Source organism: Antechinus flavipes, chromosome 3, assembly GCF_016432865.1.
Source record: "Antechinus flavipes isolate AdamAnt ecotype Samford, QLD, Australia chromosome 3, AdamAnt_v2, whole genome shotgun sequence".
Lineage (NCBI taxonomy): Eukaryota > Metazoa > Chordata > Mammalia > Dasyuromorphia > Dasyuridae > Antechinus > Antechinus flavipes.
This window is the reverse complement of record NC_067400.1, coordinates 605,850,441-605,856,440: the sequence shown is the minus strand read 5'-3', so window position 1 is coordinate 605,856,440 and position 6,000 is coordinate 605,850,441.

Below are 6,000 nucleotides of genomic sequence, written 5' to 3'. Positions count from 1 at the left end.
TACTATTATCCCCATTTTACAAGTGAAGAAACTGAGGCAGATAGAGTTCAAATTACTTGCCCAAGACCATACAAGTAAGAAATGTCTGAGGCTGGATTTGAACTTGAATTTTCCTGACTCCCCAATCAGTACCTGGCTAAACACGAAGTGGAAAGGAAAGCAAAGAACAACTATTGATCAACAATTAACATTTATGGATTCAAAATTATGATCTTGGGAGTGAATATAGTAAATTCAGTTCAATTCAAGAAATGTTTATTAAGTATAAAGCACTTTATTAAGTCATGGAGGCACAAAGATAAAAATGAAATAGCCCCTGTCCTCAAAGAGATCACTTTTTACTTGTAAAAGCTAGTATAGATCCATAGAGAAATCAACATCAAGAGTATATGAAATAGTTTCAAGAAATAGTGAGTATTAAAGCAATAGTGTCAAACTCACATAGGATTGAGATCATTAAGACATATATAAGGATATGTGCTGGCCATGTATTGAGTTTAAAAAATCACATATTAACATTATGTCTCTCTCTCTCTCTCTCTATATATATATATATATGCATATATATATATATATTACTTATTTTGTTAAATATTTTCCAATTACACTTTAATTTGGTTCTGAAGGGGATGGTCACAACTGGTCTTGTGTTAAGTGTGGCTACTAAGCTGAGCTTTGAAGGAAGCTATGGATTCTATAAGATAAAGGTGAGGATTAAGTGCATTCTAGAATGAAGGATTAACTCAATAAAGCATGAAGGCAAATAGAGGAACACTTGCATGTTATTTTAGACTGGAATGAAAATGACAAAGCAGAACAACATGAAATAAGACTAATAAGTTAACTGAGAGACAGATAGTTCAAGATCTTAAATTTTAGAGTGAGAATTTTGCATTTTACCCATTGAAGATTTTTGAGATAAGATTTGTATTTTTAGGAATATCAATTTGGCAGTTGGATGAAAGATGGACTGGAACCAGTAACCACGGAAAGTCAGGGGACCAATTATAATTAGCATTTATATATCTCTTTAAAGCATTAACTAATATGATGCTTTGATGCTATCATAAATAAGACATGATGAGATTCTGATGATAATGAGATAGGGTGGTGGCCATATGAGTGGACAAATGGGTCCTGGATGTTGAAATTGACAATACTTGGCAACTGATTGGCCACAAATGGGAGAAAGAGGGAAAAGTCAAGAATGACTCCAACATTGTGAGTCTGGGTTATTGGAAGGATGCCCTGTCTCAGCTTCTTTAAGGCCTGATTGAGTTACTGTTGGATGCTTACATCATCTCCAGGCCCTGGAGGTTTGATGATCATTATTCTTGGTGAATAATACCAGTTGGCTTTGACTGCATTATGAAAATTTCCCTAGGGATTCAGCCATCCTCTGCCCTGAGTGATCATATTTGTATATTTAGGTTGGCCAGATTAACCTGCTAATTGGAAAGATTCTCTATCATCTTTTCTCATGTAGAAATGACTGTATCTTACAGAATCTCTGGGATGGGGGGGAACCTCAGAGATCCGCCAGCCCACCCCAAACCTAAACAACAATTCCTTTGAAAGCATCTCATCAAATTGCCACTCGTCTACCGCTTGAAGACCTCCAGAACTCTATCAAAAAGGAATCCATTGCTTCCAAAAGCAACTTATTCTACTTTTGGACATCTCCAATTGTTGGGATTTTTTTCCCCTGGTGATTTAGAGCCTTTTAATCTGCCACTGTGCCACTCCCACCTACTGCTCCTCATTCATCCCTTTTGGGAGAGAATGAAAGCAATTCTAGGACAGAATACTTGAGTCACAGGATCAAAGAATTAGAGCTAGAAGAGAATGTAAAGATAGCAAAGTCTAGCCCTCTCATTTTATAGATGGAAAAACTGAGTCTCAGGGAAATTAAGTGACTTGCCCATGGTTTGTTAAGTGACTGGGACAAAATTTGAATCCAGTTCTTCCTGACTCCAAGTCTAACCCCCTATCCTCCACTAGACTTGGGTTTGAATCTTGCTTCAGACACTTACCTTTGAAAATGAAGGAAGAACAATAACAATATCAAAGATAAAAATAACATTTATCTAGAATTTCAACGAGAAAGTGCTTGTAGCCATTTCAATTTTGACAATCACTGTGTATGGGAAGTGCTATTCTACTCGATTCTAGACAATCACTGAGATTCAGTTTCCTCATCTGTAAAACTGAAGATTATTGTGGCACCTATTTTGGAAAATTATGCAAGGAACAAATGAAAAAATGTGTTGTTTTTGCTGTTGTTCATCTGTTTCAGTCATGTCCAACTCTTTGTGACCCCATTTAAGATTTTCTTGGCAGAAATATCAGAGTAGTTTGCCATTTCCTTCTCCTTCTCATTTTACAGATGAGGAAAATGAGGCAAATAGGGTTAAGTGACTTGCCCAGGATCACACAGCTAGTAAGAATCTGAGGTTAGATTTGAATTCAGGTTTTCCTGACTCCCAGCTTCTCTATTTACTGTACCAACCACCTAGTGGCAAGGGGATAATACCTACAAAACGCTTTGAAAACTTTAATCAAAATGTTTACAGATCATCTTCCTCCTTCTCCTCATTATTTAGTATTATTATTCCACATGACAGCCCTTTAGATACTTGATTGCATCTATCCAGTCTAACAATCCTAATTCTTCAGGAGAACCTCATTGCTCTTTCCATTTGCCTCATTAATCTTGTCACCAGCCTCTGATGATGGATCAACTATGGATTCTCCTGTCCTGGTTGTATGACCTTGGGTAGGTGATTTTCCCTTTCTCCTTCTCAGAAATAACTTCAGCATTAAGCTGCTGACCCCAAGTCCTGTTGCCTCTAGTATATATTTGGAGAGAATCCGGTCCCTTCCATATTCCCATCTAGAAAGTCAGCAGGGAGAGAGAGGGGTGAGCCTAAGCACAAGGGGGCTTTCTGGCCGGTCTCTTCTCTTCTTCCTCACGGAGCTCCTACAGGTTGCTCTGAAGTTTGCTCCCAGCCTTCTAAATCTCAGCACTCAGTTGACTCACACAGGCCGACCTATGAATTATATCCCACTTAGAGATCTGGCCAACAGCTTAAGTATAATGTATAATAAACAGAGGAAATCATTCCGTTTTAGTGGTTTTCTAAGGTTTGAAAAGTGATTTAAAATAATTTTAGGTTGTCCGGGAGTTGGTGAACAGTGTAATAGGCAATCTGAGAGGACCAAGTTTTTCATCTAAGGCATTTTGTCTTTTTCTTTCTAATTTCTGGAAACACGATCGGTGTCAGGGGGGACGTTTCCGCGCCAAAGGAATGGCTCTCGTTGTTTTCACATGGACCCACGGACGGGCCAAAGGCTTGAGCAGGTTGTGGGCACCAGGGTTTTCGAGCTCTTCTACCAGGCCATGTGGACGAGGCTTTCCTAAAATTGGAAACCTGCAAGTCAGCCTTGGTTTTGCAAACACTTAATCCCATAAGTGATGGGGAGTTGTTGCTGATTGGACAGAAAACTTTTTTGATGTGTATTTCTGCTAAGAGGGCTTGGAGGCAGTGGATCTGAAGGATGAGAAATTGCTGGCTAAGTGCTGTGGGCAGCCGGGTAGCTTGGAGAGGTACGGTCAAGCAAAGAGACCTGCAGTGAAATGAGGTCGTTGACAGCTTTACATTTTCACCTGAAATGGAAGGGCTTCTTTAACTGGCATAATTCTGGGGGGTGGGATGATGGCGGTGGATGGTGGAGGAGAACTGGGCTAAAGGAAGAAATTCCCTTTTTCCAACTCACCTGCTGACGGTTGACCACTGGGGACCTCCCATCTCTGTACCTTTGTCCACGTCTGTCACGTACCCCTTTCTCACTTCTGCCTTGCAGAAATCCCTAGTTTCTTTAAAGACACAGTGAAAACACTAGCTCCCAAATGATACATCTCTTGATCTTTGCCCCTAGGAAGTCATCGTCTTTATTGGAACAACACTGGATTTTTAATGTGTACATTATATTTACTCATGCTTGTACTGATGCAAGTCACAACATACTCCTGGGGATCCCCCTCTCTAGGATAGGGACTCAATCTATGATTAATCTGGAGTGTTTCGGGGAGAAGAAACTCTGTACACAAACTGTGTCAGAACTGGGATTGGAACTCAAATATTCCTTCCTTTGAGGCTAAATCTCTGCCAACTGCACAAACGGCCTTCTTGTCATCTGTAGTCCCCGGGCCTTGCCTGGGTTTTTGGTATTTGTTGGATCTGGATCAGTGATTTCACTGATACAAAAATCCTGTCCAACTCTTTGTGATGCCATTTGGGGTCTTCTTGGCAAAGAACTAATCTAAATTAATTAAATTAAACTAATCTAAATGCATACTAATCTAATGCAGAACAGCAACTATTCTACACTTTATATTCTAAGAGCTGGAGAGGTTCAATTACTTGGCTAGAGTCATACTCCACACAGATTGGACTCGGGTCTTTTTAACTCAAAGGCTAGATCTCTATCCACTGTTCTATGTTGCCTTTCATCTTGCATATAATATATGTTTAATAAATGCTTATCCGATTGAACATAGACCCATTTGAAAAAGGGTAGACTTGGGAATACCATGGCATAGTGCCATTTGGAATGGTAATAGCTAATAGTTAGCATTTATATAGCAGCTACTCTATAGCAAGTAGTTAATGTATGTTTATTGACTGACTGTTCTGTGTCAGGCACTGTGCTAAGCATTTTTCAACTATCTCATTTGGTCCTTGCAACAACCCTAATATTATCCTCATTTTACAGTTAAGAAAAATATGGCAAGGGGCAGCTAAGTGGCACAGTGGATAGGGCGCCTCCTCCTCCTCTTCTTCCTCCTCCCTTTTCTCCTCCTCTTCCTTCTCTTCCTCCTCCTCCTCCTCCTTCTCCTCCTAGTCCTGAAGTCAGGAGAATCTGAGCTCAAATCTAATCTCAGACACTTAATACCTCCTAGCTGTGTGACCCTGGGCAAGTCACTTAACCCCAATTGCCTCAGGAAAAAAAAAAAAAAAGAAAATTATGACAAACAGAGGTTAAAGAGCTTGGCCAAAGTCACACAGCTAGCAAGTATCTGAGGCTAGATTTGAACTCAGATCTTCTTGACTCCAGCCAAGGGATCTACACACTGTGCCTCCTATCTACATATCCTTTCATGATTTAACATTCCTCTGAAATGGATTGGCTTTTTAAAGGGAGATTGGTGTCTCTCTTGACTTGGCAACTGATGCTAAAACTAAAAACAATCACTTCTTCCTCTTCCTCACCATATAAATTCAAGCCAGGCTTCCTAATCCCTGTTGCAAGGAAGACATATTTGAGACCTATCTTTTTCAAAAGGAAAAAGAAAAGAAAAACATTTTTTGAAGGAGGAAGATAATTCTTCCCACTTTACCATGTGTTCCTAGTCACAGATGTATCCCATTTCCATCTTGCCACTATGTCAGACTTGTTTAAAGTGAACCATTGAGAGCCAAATGGCCTTGCGAAGAATAACCTTCCTTTCTCCCTGAATTCTACCCATAACTCTCTTTTATCTGACACAAATTCGACTTTTCAGGTTTCTTTGGGAAACAATTAAATGACTATTTATTGAGTGCTATGCCATGCTATATATGGTAGAGAATAATATAATAATAGCTTAAGTTTTATGTTTGATATTTTTCAGCAAACATTTATTAGGCTCCTATTGTATGCGAGAAAAATTATCACACAGTGGGATGACAAATCAGATGAAAAACAGGTCCTGCCTTCAAGGAATTTCTATTCTACTGGGGTAGAACAGCTAGAGGTATGCAAAATGACTTGAGGATATGAGAGAACCCACTAAAAGTGAGGGGACCGGGAAAGTCTTCTCATAAGAATGATACACAAGCTCATTGAAGGAAGGAAGGGATAATAAAAAAAAAGGAAGGGAGAAAGAATGGCATTCTAAGCTTGAAGAATAGTCTGTGCAAGGTCAGGAGCTTGCTAAATTCAAAGTACAGTAAATAT